The 22,002-nt window shown below is 38.9% G+C and overlaps 1 long non-coding RNA gene across 2 annotated transcripts in view; it reads right to left on the reverse strand.

Moving 5' to 3' along the window:
• Positions 1-981: 981 nt before the first annotated feature.
• LOC150040640 (uncharacterized) overlaps positions 982-22,002 on the reverse strand; it is a 51,950-nt gene continuing 30,929 nt past the window's right edge. The window contains exons 4-5 of one of the 2 annotated variants that reach the window (XR_016533750.1): positions 17,526-17,594; positions 982-1,950 (exon numbers count right to left, since the gene is read on the reverse strand). This is a non-coding gene — a long non-coding RNA (uncharacterized LOC150040640). Of the gene's footprint in view, positions 1,951-2,537; positions 2,820-17,525; positions 17,595-22,002 lie in introns of those variants that run through there. The other variant, XR_016533749.1, reaches the window with a different exon arrangement.

Here is a 22,002-nt window from a genome sequence, read left to right on the forward strand (position 1 = left end):
TTTCTGCTTCTGTCTGCATTTTCACATTGCCAGTGATGGGAATCTGCATTGTTCTAACCCAGTGCTGCCTTCATGGTCCACTTGACGGGCCCCACCCAAGCATTATTCCAAGTCCACACCTAGAATAAATTTTCAGGAAAACTTCACTTGTATGAAAAAAAATGCATAGACCCCCCGCCCACCAAGTAGGGAGAAGCGCTTAACTGCCTGGATTGACTTGTTTGACTGGTACTTAAGCCCCGAACTCCCCAGTTTCCATGCCCCTTGTATTCCTGTTTGGTATTACTTGGGAGCCTGTCTGCAGCACTGAGTAGTCTATTCTGATCTGTTGAGGTCTCTGTCCCCTTTCTTCCCTTTCATTGGCTTGACCTTTCCTAAGTGAGTTCACCCCTCTCCAGACAATGCCACATGGCCTATCCCATCGCTCAAAATTGAGGAAATAAATTAATGTTCCTTAAAAACTAGTAAGTCGCTGGCACTTTGTTACAGTAGCACAGCTGGACCCAAAGCATGATTGACAAGATGCAGTGGTAGACTGATTTGAGGCTATGGGATCCATCCCTGGTAACTTTGGTCTTTCTATTCCCAGGTTTGAGGCTCAACAGGAGTCTCTCACCACACATAATAGTATACAAAGGACTAACTCATTGCACCAGAGATTCTAAGGTTTTAAATATTCCCATGTGGAAAACAAGGATTTTAGGGACAGTCAGGAACTAGGGATAAAGTCTAAATGTACATTTCTTATTACTTATTCCAATATCAGTACATCAGACTTGAGGGGAAACTAGAATACTTTTACACCTGACAATATCAACTGTTCCTTGTTTAATGATAGGCAAGAGGATATAAAGAATATCACCCACATGGTAGTGAATGGAAACACTGTGCCTTAAATAATTGAATAACACACAAAACAGACCACAGTCGTTTCAAAACTCTAAAAGTCATTAGCTTTATTTTTACTAAAGGGGTGAAAAAAAACACATTATACCACTACAAACTATTAGACATAAACATGGACCTTTGTATTGTTTATTCATTTTTCTACCTTCAATGTTTCAATTCATATTAACTGAAAAGGAAAACTCCACTTCATATAATCAATCATTAACAAATTGTGTAAAATATTTATTTCCTGTTTTACTGACTGCTGGGTTCTACAAAAATGTCTGTTTAAGTTGGTTAAAAAAAAAGCTATGTTGTACATAAACTGTAAATTGTAGGCAGGGATGGAAAACTTGGGAAAACCAAAGGAAGGAGTAGGAACATTGTCCAGAAAAATAAATGCAATCATTATATGATCTATGAAATGGTAACTCCCCCATGTACAACAGCATAATAAAAACAAAATTACATTTAAAACTCATTAAAAATTAGATTGGAAGACTTGTGCTTTCCAACATGAAACTTGTGTTTCTCCAAAAGCTATTTCTACTCTCTTCTTCCTTTTATACTGCAAAACAGTGTCTTAGCTGCTCTTCTTCCAGTGTCAGAGATTTACAGTGGTAGGTGATCCAATGTGCCTGAAGTCCAGAGTTGTCTTCCATGTAAAAATGGTGGAGTGATGTTGGGGCAGAGTCAGAGTCAGATTCTGCTGAGACAGAGATTCATTTATAAAAGCTATAGGGGTGATGCTAAGGAAGAAAGCAACAGTGAACAGGGTTTTTTTTTGTGTGTGGGGGGGTTCAGAAACTAAAATGTAGAAGAATTAGAGAAGTGATTATAAGCCCATGAGTGCCACACTTCCTGATGATTACAAACAGAAATCAAGTATCAGTTAGTAATAATGTAGGTAAAAATGTCTTTGAGAGCTGAAGCTGGAAGGATGAAGGATGACATTTCACATTTGGAGTGAAATCATAATGAACCTATTCTTTGCTAAGATGGTCAGCTTTCATAGACTCCTTCTCCTGTACTGCATCCAATGAGAAATTCCATTGATGGTTCCTGGAAAATAGTTATTCAGAAATATTACAGAAGCAACACTGATGAGACAGCCAATGGAGAAATGATTCCAGGTAGCCTGAAACCCAGCAGACAATGTAGCTGTTGCTTAATTAACACAGAAATCTACATTGTATGCCAGGTTCATGCCTCCAAACCTGGATGTTTTGGCCTGAAAATTGTTTCCACCATTATCTGATTTTGGTGTTGACCACTGCACAAGATATCAGAATTTCTAGGATTCAACTGTTTCGAGTACCATTTCTTCACATGACTGAATCAAGTTGTCTTCATTTAATCAGAATGTAACTTTCAAAATACCAGATGAAAAGTCCAGAGGAACAATGGGAAGGGTGGCACTGATGAAGATACATTGTACTCATGGGTTGGTATGCTGAATTGAAATCATTTTATACAACTACTTACAGATAATAGAAAAGTAATAATTAATTTTAAAAATCCAACTCCAGAGTTGTATGTACATATGCATGGATTATGGACAGTTGATTTGGTGAGTAGAGGGGTATCAAATTACATAAAAATTAGACGGGTAAATAAAATAGCAAATGATACCTTTCCTGGACATAGAATAACCAGACCATATGTTTTCCAACATGCTCCCAGTTCCCAAATCCCACATAGTAATGGATGTTAACACATCAAAACTGTGTGTGTATGTTCACTATTTCAAAATGTCCAATCCAACAACCTTGCGGAAGATGCCATAACAGAAACTAGAAGATGCCACCAGAGACCCAGTAGCCAGATGTAGCTGCTGATTACCAAAAACAGGATCTACACTGGCTACTGAGCCATTGAGGACACCTACACCTTTGACAGCTGAATGATTTGTATCCTTCCTGAGAGGGACCCTGTAGAGGGAAAGAAAAGATTTCAATTCTGGAAACAATTTCACAAGATTCCTGCTGCATATTATCTTTGGAATACGAATAGATGTTTTGACAATAACACCATGACTATACTTTCATACAACTTCTAAATTATTTACATACTCAAAAAACTCACTGGTGCCTCATGCTTATAAAAAACAAGTATCTTTTGAGTGATACCGGTTGAAATGCCAGATAGTCTCTCAGGTGTTAAAAAAAGATGACCTCAAGAATATACACAATTCCTCGTGAGAACATTTACAACTCATTTGAGATATTTTGCAATAAAATATGAATACCCATGGAACAAAAACAGCAAGCAAAACCTATCCACCATTTTACTATGGCTGGGAAACATTTTTCTTCCTTTATGACGCTTTAACTTGGGTAAAACTTTAAATTCACACAGGTCAATTATTGTGCCTTGGTACAAACTGAAGATGATATAGCTATTTCTGCTAAATGTCTAAAACATCCAAGTAAACACCAGAAAAGGTATCTTACAAAATATTCAAAGCACTGGCTCACCAGCCAGTATGTCCGCTCCAAGCTTTTCTACCATAATTCAAGACCTATATAATAAAATAAGTAACTGGAATGGTTGCCTCCCCACTGATCCACTCAAGTCATTTATCTACTCAAAAGAAGTATTTACAGAATTTCTTTTCTTTGTTTTATTCTAGGCACTGGAGATGCTACACTGAACTTGGGAAAACATCTAAGAATTAATATGAAAGTGGGAGAGAAAAAATACTGCTAGCAGATATGCATATTCATTTATTTCATAGAGCAACATCATCATTTCATAATTACAAACTAAAGTCATGTTATCATTTCTCAGGCCTGACAGCCTGAAGGAGTAAGAGGAGAATCACATACACACTTGGAAAAGGAAAAGATACCATTAGAATAAAAGGCACCAAGGCATGAAAGCAAGAAAATGTCTCGACTCCAGTCATAGACAAGTCAATAATGCATATGATCATCCTGGCCATACTAATGAAAGTGTCTACTTAACAGCATTATTCTCAAATGTACATGATTATGCAACTTTCTTCTTAGAAAGCATCTAAAAATGCTTTAGTGAGGACTTAAAACATGCAGGTAAAGCATAGAACAAAATACCTATTAACAAGAGAAATAGCTTTTTAGAAATGTGTTTGAGCTGGGTGAATTATGCCTGCAGTCCTAGCTACTCAGGAAGCTGTGAATTGAAGATCATGGTTCAAAGCCACCCAACAAGTCCATGTGACTCCCATTTCCAATTAAGCACCAAAAAGCTACAAGTAGGATTATGACTCAAGTGGTAGAGCTTCAGCGTAGAATGAAAAAGGAATAGCACCCAGGCCCTGAGGGCCAAGACCCAGTACCAGCACAAAGCAAGCAAACAAAAACAAATTTGTTTTCCAAAAGCAAAGATAAGTAGCTTTCTGGGACTTCTCAACATACACATTACTCAAGAAATGATTTAACTATTCAATCACAGAAGCTTAATTTCAAGAAGTACAAACCCATTTGTGTATTTACAGTAACTCACTAGAATGGTTCTTCCAACAAAGTAGGGTTTTCTTGTTTGACTGCTTGTTTTTCTTTCCTTTTAACAGTTTATATCAATTTTTCCAGGAAGTATATATTTTAGCATCATGTACAAACTAGAGCATACATAATTAAGTGGGAGAAAGGCTAGTCCAGGTTTGACTTAATCTTTGACTCAATGTAAAATAAAGCAATCATCGAAGACATACATATACATTACATAAACTACTGCATAATTTGACTGTTATATCAAGGCCTCAAATCCAAAGGATTGTATTTTATAAATCTTAGATCATCTTTAGATTAGAAAGTGGCATTTTTATTCTCCAAATTGCCCCCTTCTCCAAATCTTAATGAATTTAAAGAACTGAAATCACTACGGTCTCGATAATACAACCATAAAAACTGCAAGCGTTGGAGGTAGAATGACTTCAGTACTAGTCTTATTCATTTCAATTAAAGAAAAAGTATATGATTATTCAAAAAAACTGCAAGTCAAATTTCACTGAATGATACTATTAGTGTTCACCACTAACCAATCAGTAAAAATTCTTTAAGTTTAGTAAAACAGACAATGAAATATATACTAACATGGAATATTAACCATTAACAGTTTCCATATAAGTCAATAAAATCAAAATGAAACAAGAAAGTTGAGCTATATAATTCTACTATCTACTAATAAGGCTCTAGTGTGGGAGAAAGAACTGTATCCCACTGCCTGATTCCTATCCATAGGACAAAGAAATAAGTACAAACAACCAAAACCCTACATCCATTCTGGTCAAAGATCATTTATTGCAGGTGGCAGGAAAAGAGAGCTAAAAGGGATTGATTAAAAGTTAAGTCTGCCACCTGCTGTCAGAAAGCTTGCTTAGAACTGGGATGAAGCCCATTCCTTGAAGTTACCCCAAACCTGAAGAGCTCATGTTCCCCACTTAGAAAAGGATGAGCCATACACCGAACCGAGAATAAAGAAGCCCACTGATTTCTTTTTTAAAGCCAAGTTCCCAAAGTTCCTCTAGAAATGAAAGAAAGGCCATCCGGTGGCTCATTTAACCGAAGGGAGGGTAGAATTAACCACTGTTTTTGAAGGGATTACCTAACGATCCTATTTTGCTTCCAAAAAAGCCTATCTGACTTCAGAAACCAGTCCTTCTGCAAAGTAATTTTGACCCCAAGGACTGACAATATGTGCACATAATTAAGTGGAAGACTTCCCCTACACAGCTAGACGGCTAACTTTGTTAAGTCAAAACTGTCCAAAGGATTTTTTTTTTACAGCTCAAAATAAAAGAACTTCTTTCTTTTTTTTTTTGCCAGTCCTGGGCTTGAGCTCAGGGCCTGAGCACTGTCCTTGGACTTCCTCAAGGCTAGAGCTCTACCACTTGAGCCTCAGCACCACTTCCAGCTTTTTTCTATATGTGGTACCGAGGAATCAAACCCGGGTCTTCATTCATGCTAGGTAAGCACTTTAATCACTAGGCCAAACTCCCGGCCCCAAGAACTTATTTCTTTCCAAACTACCAAATGATTTCCAACTCCATAATTTCCAATAATCCTATAAAGTTTGGTTCCACATCTCCTTAACCTGCACGCATGACATTTCACATATGTATCACCTGCCATTTATTAACTAAAGAAGAACATAGTGAATGCAGAAACATACTAATGGACTTGGAAAAGGCAAAAGGCCATCCACTATTCTAATGAAGTAATTCTTAAAAAGGGAACAAAATCTTTTAATAATTTTAAGCAGTTATCCATAGGGGGTTTTATTCAACGTATTAAATTATGAGTACAATGCACCTTGATCAGTGTCACCCCTTCCATCGATGTTGTGGTGTTTTTTTTTTTTTGCCAGTCCTGGGCTAGAATTCAGGGACTGGGCACTGTCCTTGGTCTTTCTCAAGGCCAGCACTCTACCACTTGAGCCACAGCACCACTTCTTTTTTTTTCTGTGTATGTGGTACCGAGGAATCGAACTCAGGGCTTTGTGCGTGGTAGGCAAGCACTCTACCACTAGGCCATGCTCCTGGCCCCTGATGTTGTGTTTTTAACAAAATAAAACAACCCACAAAGGACACAGGACGACCTGGTCAAGCAATGGGCACATGCATGGTGTTAGCATCACAAGTGTTTGGGTATATCCAAACTCAACAAACAGTCCACATTAAAAATATACTCTTTGTACTTTAATCCAAAGCTGTTTTGGAGAAAACTGTGTCCCACACAGTTAAGAACAAAACAAAAAATCTAATTAAATCTTCAGTACAGACCAGGAAAAGACATGCACTCATGTATACACGTTGTGCCATGGGGCTGAAATTATGTTAGAGGAGAAAGCAGCTTTTAAATACAGGTATCTAAAGTACATTCCTGTTAACCTCAATTCCTTCTGCCTTACGTTAGAGCACTTGAGCCAGGATATCACCATGGCCAGGCACGTGGCTGCAGCCTGTCCAACTCGCGCATACCTGAGATCCTGTGACCATATTGACCACAAACATTTATACCACCTGATTGGGTCACTTGATCTTCACATCACTCTATTTAGTAAATTCCACTGTAAGTCAACTTCAAGATTGAGGTGAACATTATCAGGGATGTTCCTGTTTTCAAGACGCTTTTAAAGATGTTCCCTCCCAACTAAATCTAGTCAGAACAGGCCTGGGAAGAAACTGGGTTGGCACAAGATCCAAAAACAAGCTTCTAAGGGTGAAACCACTCACCGCCTATAAAGACAGACTCAGACTAGTTTTTTGGAAACAATAAATTAGCATTTAGTTAACATGTCTTGAGTCTTTCTCAACCAAAATAATTTTTTTAAATGATCACTAGATGAAAACATGACTTGTTTTCCTCACTGAAAACATGCTAGAGAAAAATGATATCACCCTAAACCCACTATCCCTATGTGGAAAAAAATCCCTAAGGCATTCTCTATAATATTTTCTATAATGCTGTAGTGTGTAATATAGTGAAGAATTCTTGTCACTAAAAAATTAATTAATTTTCATTCCATTAATGATAAGAAAACAAGAATATCAAGTGATTGTTTCTGTAAACAATGGAAAAGTCATTTCCTCTAAAAATTCATAACTTGAGACTCTGGAGACTTCCAGGAATCACAATTAACCTACTGCCTTTCCCTGCTATCACTGGAGTTATTCTCATTGCTAAGCCTTGCTGTTGGTTTCTGAAGACATCAACACATTATAAACTTCATTTACAATTCAATATTCACTAACACTCCGCTTTTGCAAGATAGGCTTCTCTTGGTATAGAATTCAGAAAGGGGGCCTCTGCATGCTGCCTGCTCTGCTCCTCCTCCAGGCCCTGCGTTGGCCCAGTCAATGTCTCAGTTCTGAGATGCTAATGGGGCTTTTCCCCAAGTTAAAAATGAGCTGCATGCTACTCAGGGCTGGTTCCCAAGCCACTCAGTTTTCGTCTTGGCCACAGGAACAAGGCACACTGCTCTTCCATTATTTGTTTAGAACTGTGTTTGCCCATGAAAATGTGGACTCTTTGAGGTTAAGAATCTCGTCTTACTCTTTTGAGATTCCCCATATACCAGCAGAGTGCCTTATAGCAAAGCAATCTTTCAGTAAATATTTGTCAACTACTAGTAATCTGAGTCAACAGACTATCAAATGCAGGGCATGTCTACTAATACACGCTCTGAGAAAATAAGCAAACAGCAAAAAAAAATTGGGAGAATACGCCTTATTTCAGAAAAACTCGAAGTGTTTCTTGGTTTTGGGGATTTTTTTGAGTCTTACTATGTAACTCAGGCTGTCCTTGAACTGTCTAACCTACTTAGCCTTCTGAGTGATAGGATTACAGGCATACACTCTCACGTCCACCATCTTGGCTTTATACCTTGCAATACAATTAGTGAGTGATTATGGGATGCGATTGTTTGTAAATTATGAGGGCTGGTAAGAGTAATGTCTTAGAGAGTGAATGTTTGTACATAACCACGAAGTTGGGCTCAGGAAGGTTCTAATCACCTCCTACTCTGGTGAGATAACTAAACAGGGAAGTACAGGAGAAAAGGAACTTGTATACATGAATCCTTTTGAGGGGAGGCAGTATTGGGCTTGAGCTCAGAGCCTGAGCACTATTCTTGGGCTTTCTCAAAGCTAACACACTACCACTTGAGCCCAGGACCACTTCTGGCTTTTTCTATGTATGTGGTACCTAGGAATCAAATCTTGATCTTCGTGCATGCTAGATAAGCACTCTACCACAAGGCCAAACTCCCGGCCAGAAACATGTATCTCCTTTTACTGAGTGGACCTGTATTATAATCACAGTGTCTCTTCCAAAAACTACAGAAGTCTATCAGAAGCTGAAACATACCGTGTACCAGTAAATAGGAGTTGATAGCTGTGTGTCATTAACCTAAATTAGGTGGCCGCTATACAACACTCCCCATCACAGGACAGATGGGAAGACAAAATAACAGGTAACTTGAAAGGACTAATACCAATGACTTAAATATGGTGAAAATTTAAACATACATGTCATGTACAGATTCTATCTGATATCCGAGGTGACATTCAGAAAAAGGGAAATGTAGGTCCTACCCAGTAATAAGAAATAAACGGGCAAAAATTAATTTAGACTCTATATGTTAAATGAAGGGAAAAGTAGATTTAAAAAAAAGGAAAAGGAGCCATACTCAGGTGGATCATGCCTATAATCCTAGCTACTTGCAAGCTAAAAATCTGAGTACAATGAAAAAAACTCAGAAGTAGAGGAGTGGCACAAAAGATAACACCAGCCACCAGCTCTGAGGGAAAAAGACAAGTGAGAATTCAAGTCTTTGAATTCAAGTCACAGCGCCCTCAACAACAATAACAACAACTAAAAGAATGAAAAAAAAAAGTTAAGGAGGAAAATTCATTAAAAAGTTCTAGTACAAAGTATATCCTACACAATTAAGAGGGAAGAGGATTAACAAGGGAAGATGGGTAAAAACATTGAAAGGAGCAACATTGATCAAGATATATTGTATTCAGAGGGTGTGGGGGGGGAGGGAAATGGGTACCAAGACATGTGAAAGGGTATCAATGTATGTGAATTAATGCACTTTCTATCTGGCAAATATCATGTAACCCTTTTACTAATTACAATAAAAAATGCAAAAAAAAATAAAAAATAAAAAAATAAAAAGATATATTGTATTCACACACTGCTTTGTCAAATGGCAACTCCTTTGTGCAACTACTTAAAGATAGTAATAAAAATAATTTATGGCTGCAAACATTTTTTAAAAAAATTAGAAAAGGCAAAAAAACCCAGCAAAAGTCTCTAATCTATAATCAAGATAATCTGCCTAGAGTACTTGAGAGAGTGCACCTGTTTGCAGCTCTCAGTGAGGAAATAAAAAGTTACTTTGATGGAAAATAGTTGAAGACAAAACAATGGCTATGCCAAATCTTGACAACAGAGTGCTTGCCCTTTGTCTCTCCTTCATTTAGTGGAGGATCCCGATTTGTGCCTGCACTGACAGTGGAGGGCTCGACTGTGTGTGGTCAGTTCTCCAGAGTCAAACAAGCATGTAGAGAGACACCATCAATCCAATTAAAACATGACTCACTATTAAGAATCCAACAAAGCACAGAGTGGAAAATATCAAAGCATTAAGACCTCATCTTACAGCTGGAGATGTTTAGTGGTCAGTTTTTTACATAAAAAGATAGAGAGATAATAAAGATGAAGGGCCATCACATATAGTAAGGACACACAGCAAGGACAAGAGATGTCAGTCACAGAAAAGTGTAAACAGAAGGGAGCCAAATACCCAGCCAGAATATCTGGGCACTCTGGTAAGAGAGAGAGGGAGAGAGAGGGAGAAGGAGAGAGAGAGAGAGAGAGAGAGAGAGAGAGAGAGAGAGAGAGAGAGAGAGAGAGAGAGAGAGAGACAGAGAGAGAGACAGAGAGACAGAGAGAGACAGAGAGAGAGACAGAGAGAGAGAGACAGAGAGAGAGACAGAGAGAGAGAGAGAGACAGAGAGAGAGAGACAGAGACAGAGACAGAGTCAGACAGAGAGAGAGAGAGAGACAGACAGAGAGCTGTTCCACAAGGCTTAAACTCAGGGCTTAGGCACTATCCCTGAGCTTTTATTTTCATATATTTTTTTATTGTAATTCATAGAAGGGTTACATTACATTCATCAGATAGAAGGTGCATTACTAAGCAAATATTGATACCCTTTCTCATGTCTTGGTCCCCATTTCCCTTCCCCCACCCCCACTCCTCATCTTGTTTTCCCCCTTTCCCTATTCTATTTCAAATAACCAAATAAGCATATATACAATATATCAGATGACAAGGTGAAATACTGTAACAATATGAGATAGCCAAGGGACAGCAAAAGAGGTGAGAGATAACATAGTACATTAAGGACAACAATCACTCATTAGATGGCTTTTGTTTCTATATCCTGGAGGTCCTTTCATTTAGCATCATACTATATGGCCTTATGTATCTAGGTTTATAGACATGAACTACCAGCAGTCCACTGGGTAACACAAAACATTCTTGGGTGTCTCTCTATTGTCATCTACATAGAAGACAAGGTTGTTTATCAGAAGGAAAACCAAAACAGAAGGTTGAATGAAAAAGAGGAGTGCTGTCGCCAAGAAAGGTAATATTATGCACAGACCTGGGCAAAGGCAAGAGATGAGGAAGCTTTTCTTCTTCCTGTTCAGGGAGTAGGGGAGCTGTAGTGGCCAACCCTATTGCTAGGCTAAAAGAGGAAATAACAAACAAAATTGCTCTGTGTGTGTGTGTGTGTGTGTGTGTGTGTGTGTGTGTGTAGTCCATGGTAGGAAGGACAATCTTGTTCCTCTTTCTACAGGAAGAGAAAGAGGTCAAGAGAGGTCTACCCTGAAATTTTAAATTATCAGTCACAAAAAGAAATACAGACCAGGCACAGGTGGCTCAAGCCTGTACTCCTAGCTGTTCAGGAAGCTGAGATCTGAGAGTTGTGATTTGAAGCCAGATGGGTTAGGAAAATCCAGGGGATTTTTTTAATCTCCAATAATCCACCAAGAAAGCTAGAAGTGGAATTGTGGCTTAAGTGGGTGCAAAAAAGTCAAGAACAGTGCTTAGTCCCCACCCCCAAGTTCAAGCTCCAGGACCAGTGTGTACACGCATGTGAATGCACATGCACGCTTGCGCACTCGCGCGCACGCACACACACACACACACACACACACACACACACACGCGCGCGCGCAACAGAATACAGGGCTGGGGAAACAGTTTAGTGTAAAGTGCAAAGCCATGGACTCTATTCCAGGCATCTCCCCCCATAAGAAAAAAAGAAGAGCAAGCGGGAGAGAGAGGACAGTAAAAACCCTCATGAAGTGTCAGGGTACAGGGAGCTAAAAAATGAAGGACACCATTCAAGTTGTAATGAGTTGTACCTGAGCCTACCTTGAACAAGTAGTCTAAAGGATGTTTACTTATTCAACAGGTATGAGCCAGGACAAGCCATGATGTATTCAAGATCATCTAGGCCAACAATGTGATCTGGTGGCTCAATGTTCCTAACCCCATTTTCCTGCTCCCCATTCCCAGCTGGTATGGAATAAAACTGATATAGCTTAGCTCATTAATAGGAAATATAATCCCTATAAACAGGAAATAGCTGTTATGTACATAACCATTCTCTTCCTTGGATGCCCCCATGAAAGCAAGTGTAGACCACAGATTTAGTGGTATAAAAATTAGATACTTAAAAAGGGCAAGATTATGAGGTTTGCTCAAAAGAAAACAAAAACAGGGTTTTCCTGGACTGACCTCTACCTTCAGACAGTCTTGACATGTGCTCAATAGCCTCAATTTTTCTAAGGATCAAGTATACCCGAATAACATTTGAAACTATGAATAACAAACAAGCACTCTCGAGATCCAGGCAAGAAAACAAGTCATGTTTTGTTTTAGCCACACCAGTGGGAGAAGACAGAAAGCTTTTAGGAAAATTGTCATTTTACCAACACATCAAACAAGTTACAAAACGGCAATTCCCAAAGTATGTTTCTGTAGAGCATTCAACCAGAAGATGATGCATAAAAAGAGTTCTTTGAATCTATTAAAGCTGAGAGATGCCTAACCATATGCTCCTCTTTAAAAGATCCACTGCAAATATCAAAAGGCTGTGAGAAATCCCGCAGGAAAGAAACTTATTTGATGGTGTTCAACTCAAACTTCTTAAGACTTCCTGACCACCAAAGTCTTTTCCTACACTCTGAAAACACATTAAGTGTTGTCCTACAGACCACCGAAGTCCTATATAGTCTCCTGGCAGGTTACACATACACACTGGAGTGAAGCTGAAGTGGCAAAAGAGAGAAAAGAATTCCGTGGAGGCAGGTGCCTCCAAATCATGAAGGCAAAAAAGGAAGACAGATGGTGAAGAGAGGGTCACTGGAGTGACAAATCCATGGAGAACAGATGTGTTCTTAATCACAAGGAAAGACTGGAGGGGGTGGCAGGCATGGGCCAATCTTCTAGGCTAAGACACCCCAGTGAGATTGTGGCTTTAACTCTGTTTTGTAGTCACTTGGAACCAACTATCGATTATATAATACCACCTTAAAAAAGGATTTAAAATAATCTAGTGAACTGGATTTCACGTATGGTGCAACTTCAAAGAATGTCACAGGGCAGCTAATGGAATGGAGAGCTGCACAAACCTCTCTTGGATCTCCACAGCCATGCACTCGATACCATGCCCATCACAAATCCAGGTTCAATGTAAGTAACCACACATACAACAACCAGCAAAATCGGATGGGGGTGTCCAGTTTCCATGGACTTCTGACTCTGAGAACCTGTGGAAGTTAGTAGCTGTGCTCCTATCCATTTACAGATGGGAAAACTTACAGAGATAAAGCATTGCCTCAAATACTTTATATGCAAAAAGATGGTATTCACACGAATAGTTCAATCTAGGAATCTTTGCCAAATAATAGCATAAATTTGGGGAAGCAGCATAGACTATTAGGGAACAGGGTGACCTTTTTCCCTACACCCAAAGCTTCGCGTTTCAGGTCTCAGCTTGTTTGTCAGAGAAATGAGAATGATACGGACTGAATGATAAAAGAATCATGGAGAGGTTCACAATTAGGTTTATGCAATAAGCTATTCGACATTACACACTTGGAACTTGTCTAGTAGACCATCAGCTGAAAACTGTGTTAGGTGATGTGTGCTTTGAGCTTCACTGTAGTAATCACTTCACAATGCACATAACCATGATATCAAAGTACCCCATAAATATGCACCATTTTTATTTGCCAAACAAACCTCAATGGACATGGAAAAATTAAATACACACACCAAATTTTATGCACGCTGCAAACGAAGAGATTTATTTCTCTAATAATGGTACAGTCCAAAGGTGGATGGATATTCTGAGATTTGTGGTTTACTATTTGAGACCACCTTACAATGTCACAGCCTCATCACAATGGGATTGTTAAAATGGTACTATATGAATGGTGTGCAAATGCTTATAAATCCAGGTAGGCAACTGGCCCCATCAAGCTAGAATACACTTCTTTTAAAAGTATTGTTTACAGTATATTCTATTTCAACTTTGCTTTCTCATCTTTCATCCACCCCATTTCCTAGGTAAATGGAATCCTAAACTTACATTCTGAGTCATAAGTAAAATCTATATTGAGCACCGTAAGAAACTACCAATTTGTCTTCCAAAATATTTGGAACACTGAGCATTCTCTACATGCTCAATCAATACTTTTGAATTTTACCAATTCCAGCAGTTGGAGTTTTATATTGTACCCTAATGACTAAGCATGGGCCCCTCCATTCTCTTTGGTAAAGCAATTATCAATTCAGGTTCTGCAGCCATTTAAAATTTTTCATTTTTTGCCAGTCCTGGGTCTTTAACAACTCAGGGCCTGGGCACTGTCCTTGGGCTTTCTCAAGGCTAACACTCTACCATTTGAGCCACAGTACCACTTCCGCCCTTTTCCTCGCATGTGGTACCATGTAGTGCATGTGAGGAGTCCAACCCAGGGCTTCATGCGTGCTAGGCGAGCACTCTACCACTAGGCTATGCTCCTGGCTCCAAATTTTGTTGCTTTTAACTACCAACTCAATCAAAACATTTACATAACATTTCACATGGCGCTCAATAGGCTAAAATTCCCAAGCTTATTTCTAAAACCTACTGGATTAAGATATTCTTGCTACCACAAACTTGACGTGCATTGAAAGCTTGACAAGAGATCTAATTATTTCAATTAGTATTACTGCTAAAACTAACTACACAGGTTCAGAATCTTTTACCCACTTGCTTTTGTGGCATCAAATCACCTTAGTTATTTCTCATTGGATTAAATCGCTGTCCCTCCACCACATTACACACACATCCCACTAATTATACTTCAGTCTCTAGTCCCACGTATTCCATTTTACACAAATACTTTCTTTTGTCAAATGTGGGCCCATGTTGAAAAGTGATGAAGGTCAAACCTTCTATCCTGTTGTTGTGTGTGCAAATAGTAGCAGTACAACCCAATTCCCCTCTGCAATCTGTAAAGGAGGCTGGATTGGAGATCAGCTTCCTGGCTCTGATTTTTTCTTAATTTTACTGTCGGGTTAATGTATATAGAAGTGTTACAATTACACCTATCAGGTATTAGGCATTACTTCTCGCATAGTGATACCCCTTCTCATGTTTTTGCCCCTCAACCCCCAATCATCTTGTTTTTCCCCTTCCCTACCCTATTTCACATAAACAAATAAGCGTATATGCAATATGAGATTAACTATAAGGGCAACAAAAGAGAACAGAAATAACATGGTACATTAAGAACAACAATCATACAAGATAAAGCTCTTGTTTCCATATAGTGGAGTTCCTTTCATTTACAGTCATCCTGTATGACCTTTATGTACCTAGGTTTTGAGCTATTGTAATCCTCTGCTAGGAGAGTCCTAGATGTGTACTAATTATTACAAATGAGGGAAACCATGGAGCCTATGCTTTGAGGAAAAGCAGGCCTGGTTCTGTTGTATAGCACCATGGGTTCCCAATTCAATTGTTTCAGTTGATGTGGGTTTCCTTTTAGATGCCTGGAAAATGACTCTGCTGACCACATCCACATTCTGAAATAGTTTTTGAGAACTTGTAACTGAACTGCAGGAACTGACTCATGTTGCAGGGTCTGGCTAGCCACCACAATCATTTCAGAAGAGACTCGAGTCAAAGGCAGAAATAGCAAGGTTTCCGAACATAAGCAGCAAGTTATCTCCATTTCTATGGAGGGTGACAAGGAGGGAAATCCCCAGGGGTGTGTGTGTGTGTGTGTGTGTGTGTGTGTGTGTGTGTGTGCAGGGAACAAAATGGTTCAAGCTCTAAGAGACCAAGTGTGAAATTCACCTTGGAAGGAAGAACTAACGAGAATACACTAATGAGAAAACAAACATGTAAGCCCTCAAGGCAAGAAGAAAGCTATTGCATATAGAAGTAGACATATATAGACTTACTTAAGATGGTGCCTTCAGGGGGTGGGGGGCAGGGAAATGGGGACCAAAACATGAGAAAGGGTATCAATGCTTGTGAAGTAATGCACCTTCCATCTGGTGGATACAATACAACCCTTCTATTAATTACAATAAAAATATATGACAAAAAGATGGTGCCTTCAAACGTGTTTACTGAATTTCTTGTCCTGACATCGAGGGCAGGGGGACACTCAGTAAGTAAGTCATAGCCTGCCCTTGTATCCCAGAACTTAAGCAGGAACAGAATATATCCAGGATCCCAGGAAGAGCCAAGGACTGACATCCAGCTTAAAACAGACACATATTGGCTCAAAATACTATAGTTTTCAATTCCAAATGCAGTTCATCTAAGAGGTCAGGGATCAGTTCCCTCTGAAACTTATTTTACAAGAGTTCCTGGGTCAGGGCAAACTCTACCCTTCTCCACACTATACTACTCCATTTCTCTTCCCCACAAGTGAAACTGATTCAGTCAGTCAGTTTCAGCCATAGTCAGGGAGGAAATCTGGTCCAGTTGAACTAAACTATAAATGACACAGCCTCTTTTCTGCAGGTGGGTCCCCAACTTAGGAGGATATGAGGGCTAACCCCAAAACATCACTCACTAGTAGAAAGGCAGGCTTGGTGGGGAAAAAATAGATAAACCCAGACAAGACCTAGAAAGAGATACCAAGATTCTGCTAAGCTATATGTCGTCAGGTCTGGCCACATGCTCCAGATGTTGAGATAATGAAATGTGTATGTGCTAGATGTCTCTTAACCTGCAAACTCCCAGATAACAGCAATTATATACCCCTCATACAAAACATACTTTTACTATCAGGAGCTAGAGCCTCTTACTAGCAATGAACTCATAAGATGAATATCTTATTGCATAAACCTAATTGAGAAAAGAAACAGCTTCTCTATAACCTACTTGCCATCAGAAAATAAGGTTTTTGTTTTTTGTTTTTTGCCAGTCCTGGGCTTGAGCTCAGGGCCTGAGCACTGTCCTTGGCCTTTCTCAAGGATAGAGCTCTACCACTTGAGCCTCAGCACCACTTCCAGCTTTTTTGTATATATGTGGTACCAAGGAATCGAACCCGGGTCTTCGCTCATGCTAGGCAAGCACTTTAACCACTAGGCCAAACTCCCAGCCCTAAGGTTTTTTTTTTTTATTAAGACAAAGAATGTCAAACACAATGGGAAGAAAGACAAAACTGACCATTCATGACCATTTATCAACCTAACCTAGCCCAACTGGCCCTTATTTGATCTCACACACAGAAAAGGCACCGAGGTGAAGGACTTTTAGTGTAGAGACTATCTGGCTTGTTTAATTTTAAATTCAGGCTAGCATTTTCTATCACAGGCCCCTTATCTGCCTACTAGCAACACACATTTCACATTTCCAAGTAAAAGATGGCCTTTAAACTGCCTTTTCTGTTGAAGCCATAAGATGATAGAAGGAGCCTGGTTTCCAGAGGAAGATGCTTAAAGACTTTAGTCAATCTGTGAAGTGAGTATTGCCTTAACAATGGCAAACGATCAAGTAAATGGCACAGTTACTAAGGTAAAATGAACAGAAAATGAGTGAATTAATGGCTACGTCTTACCTCCCAGCAGAATCTCAACTTGACCCTTCTTTTTTCTTTTTGAACGTCTTGAATGATCATATGGAAAATCTGAATGGGAAAAAAAACTAAATAAATGAAGGAACAAAGGGTAAGATTAATTACTATGACCACCTAGTGGTGGACTCAATCTAAAATCAAGGAAACTTTTAAAGAGATTTCCAAGCACTTTAGGTCTATGGGCCAGTTTAGCCTGCCTATGACTTCTAATTGTTAACCTATATTTGAAATAAGAGGCAGCGCTGATAGAGACCCCTTTCCCATAGTTTGAAAATAAAGTCCTCTAAACAGAAAGTTTTATGTGCCTAAGATGCCTTCTTCTAATTCTTTACTTATTATTAGCCTTGCCCCTATAGAAAGTACCTACAACCTAGATAAAACTATTCATTTGGAAGAAAATATTAGTAAATACAGATTTTTCATTTAACCTTTCTATACATTATTTCTATCCCACAGACAAAAAACTCCACAAATGCTGATCAAGTGCATCACCAACGTCTAAATGTTCATGTACTTTTCCCCCACTTTCAAGTGAAATCATTAGAGGAAAAGAAATAGGGGAAATCACATGAGTAGATTTTTCAGAGCATATGTGATTAACTGAACACAAGGAATTTCCCGCTTGGCCTTCAGTGGCCTAAATTAGAACTCATAAAACACAAATGACTAAGACAACTTCCATTGATATGTGAAATAAGGAGAGAAAGTCAGTTCTGTATTTCAATAATGAGAGTGTCAGATCTGCAAGATAAGACACTTTGGGACAGAAATGAGCAACCACCAAAACTTTCTGGTTCAATCCATTCTCACTCTGCTTTTCTGCCCTAAGTAGTTACCACCTGAACTGGCCACAACCTAGCTGGATTAGATGGTTTCCACAAAGGAACAGTGTCCCTAAGTCTATTTGCCTGTGTGCCTTGATGTCCTCATCTGTAAAAGGAGCTCGGTAACTGTGCCATCAGGCTGCCATGAAGATTGAACAGGTTGGTGGAGTTTAGTGCCATTACAACAGCATCAATCTGAGGGCAGGAAATGGCTGCCACCCTAATGGTTGCTTTGTTTAATAAGATATCCAAAGTTCATATAACATAGCACGTACACACAGGCCTGGTTACCAAACTGAAAGGATTTGGGAAGGGAACACAGTATTTTTAAAATGCCACTCATGTAGGTTCTTCAATATGAGCATTACATGCGCAATCTTGCACAATTCCTCTAGGACCTACTTCTGATGCTTCTCACTAAGGGGCTCAGAGAAACAAAAGAATTTGCTCACTCAACTAACAATGGGTAAAGTGCACTGCAAGCACAAGTTCAATGGATGAGATGTGGCTGTGGGAACTACTGCTGTGGACTTCATACTCACCGGTAAAGGTGTAGAGGTTGAGAGACCAGGTAATTTGAACAGCATAGCTAATAAAATGTATGAGACTTGTACATCTTCATTTTGTTTCTCAAATACTTTTCCAAGGTGGGTGAAGCATTACCAGAATTGGAATCTCAGTCTACTGAGCTATCACTTGAGCCCATGCTTCCAGTTCAGCTTTTTGTTGTTAGTTTGGAGATGGAGTCTCTGAAGCCTTTTCTGCCAGATATACAACTCAGCCCTCTAGATCTCAGATTACAGATTTGAGCTACTGGCATCTGGCTACAAATAAAGGTATTGCTACAAAGGAAAAAAAAAGGCTCTATACATCTTACACCTTAGTTTGCACTGCTTCTGGCCTTATACCTACAGAGTCTCTCCTCTTTTTGGTATCTTATTACTTGCTAGTTGAGCAAAGTAATCTATTGCTTAAGTCATGCCTCAGCCCTCATCTCTTTTAAAGAAAGGCAGTTTGGGAACTAGTGACTCATGCTTGAAATCCTAGCTACCAAGGAAGCTGAAAAGAGATTATGGTTCAAAGTCAGGAGAAGCAGCGAAGTTCTCAAGGAAGAAATAGCAAAACACTGGCCTGGAAGTGTGGATAAAGTGATACAGCAATAGGCTAACATGCATGATGCCCTGATTTAAAACCCCAGTGTCACCGAAAAGAGATAGCAGGTTAACTCAAGTGACAGTGTGCTTTCAAGCAGAACAAGCGAATTCAAGGCAACTAAAAGCTTCCATGCAGAAAAGGAGAATTCATTTAAGTAAAATTTTTGCTTGCTTTTCAGAATCAATGATTCCATCTGTATCTCAGAAAACTACTTAAACTTTTTTTTTAAAGCAAGTCATCATTTTTTCACTGCTTAAAAGAGAATTGAAGCAAAAATACTTATCTAGTTTACTACAGTTAAAGAAACCAATGACTTGGCCGGGAGTTTGGCCTAGTGGTAGAGTGCTTGCCTAGCACGCAGGAAGACCCAGGTTTGATTCCTCAGTACCACATACATAGAAAAAAAGCCAGAAGTGGTGCTGAGGCTCAAGTAGTAGAGGTCCAGCCTTGAGAAAGTCCAAGAACAGTGCTCAGACCCTGAGCTCAAGCCCAGGACTGGCAAAAAAAAAGAAACCTATGACTCAATCATTACACTGACTTACTAAAGCATCTTACATACAACTTTTATGTCAATCTAATTGGTTCCATTAAAAAATAAAAAAGGAAATCAACTATAATGATATATTTATATAACCATAGTTTGCAGTCAATATCGTATGTGTGTTATGCTTTGTTTCAGATTAGTCTAAGTACTTGGGAATGAATTACAGTAATTATAACAGTGACAGATAACAGGTTACAGTTGAGGATTTAAACTAAAGCTAGTAAATGTGCAAGACTACAATCATATATTTCAAGGTAAGTATTATCTGTGGGCTTCAGATGTTTTAGTTTAAATACATGTTCTAAAACAGTTTCCAGTTCCATCTAAATGGAAGGTGGTTCATAAAAACGGACCTTTTTTCCTTTCTCCTTAAGTGATTTAGAATTTCGCTGATGTCAATTAAAACACGAAATTATCTTTAATTTCAAAATTTCCAAATATAACCAGTAATTGAATTCAAATCTGACCCAGTTTCCTCGCTATCATATATTCTCTATATTTTCTAAGTTCTGACTGTATGATCAGAAAAGGTTAAGTAAGTTTTCATGATTAAGAATATAAAAACAATTAATTGAAAGAAAACTCCCATAGGCAACACTTCATAATTTATAGCAGTCTGAAGTTGGTAGGAGGGAATGAGTTTGGAGACATGTCAAAGAAATACATTTAGAATCTTTGAATTTGTTTGAAGATATTGATATTAGTACTGTTTAACCATAAAAAGTAGCATATACAATGTTAGAAGGAGAGAAGTTCTAAAAAGAAAACAAGCATGAGGATAGGGAAGAAAATCAGAGTATAGGAGGTTGCCAACAGTTTAGAACAGTTATTTTAAGCCCTAGAAGTACACAGAGGCTGTAGAGACCCCTTCTATACTTTACTAAGAACTATGATGAAAAATATCCTTCTATACATTCAAACATGTAGGCTATTTCCATAGGTGCCTGATTCCTCAAAAGCATTTTCAGTACTCAGCACAACTTCAATGGGAACAGTCATTCACTCCTACTTCTCCTTGACACCCTTAAACTTCCTGCTGGGGAAGGGCTTACACAATGCCTTCACACTACACGAGAAAATTTCCCTGGGGTTAAGAAAATAGTTACTTCCTCTGTCATAATTTTTCAAGTTTCAAAAAGTCAGCCTGATTTATGGACGGAGGTCAAATCCCTGGAAGGCCCAATTCCCTCTCAGGTATCTATCTGGTAATGACCACAGTGGTGAGATAATCAGCTTCTGATGACACCAGGCAAAAGGTGCCCAGAAATAAAGGAAGCAGCTGAAACACCCTTCGTACTCAGTCAGGGGTTCCAGTGCCTCCCTTTCTTATCTGAATCAGACTCATTAAGAGCTGACTGCAGCCAAAACTGAAGGCTTTCAAAATATGGCTCCACTCTTTCCTTCCTTCCTTTGTGATTTTGGGCAATTTACTTTAGCTCCCTGTACATGGATTATCCAAGTCAAAAGGGAGATATTTTTTTAGCAGCTGAAAATGTTAATGCATGTAGAAAATTTCATTTTGACGTTTACAGTTACATTTATAGTTACTGCGTACCTACTATGTGTCAAACAAATTTGAAACCATGCCTGGCATATATGTACTAAATGAATGAAGGTCCTCAAACCCCATCAATCACAGAATTAGATCCCATCAGTTCTGTGGTCAAATATACAGACTTTCAGTCTTAACTTCAGTTCAGGTCAGACTATGCTACCAGTTTGTTAAATAAACTTATTTTTGGTATTTGTTTTCAGACTGTCCCCCTTTTATGTTCAGAAGAGGCAAAATGCACTAATATTTTTTTCATTGCTAACTTCGAAAGGTGATGGTGACAAAACAAATAAGTCAAAACTATTTAGGGGAAAAAAATAGGAAGCCCTTCAGACATGGAAAGTCCTCAACTGCAAAATTAATCAATGCCACCTAGTAGTCTAA

Source organism: Megascapheus bottae, chromosome X (genome assembly GCF_031878675.1).
Source record: "Megascapheus bottae isolate mThoBot1 chromosome X, mThoBot2.hap1, whole genome shotgun sequence".
Lineage (NCBI taxonomy): Eukaryota > Metazoa > Chordata > Mammalia > Rodentia > Geomyidae > Megascapheus > Megascapheus bottae.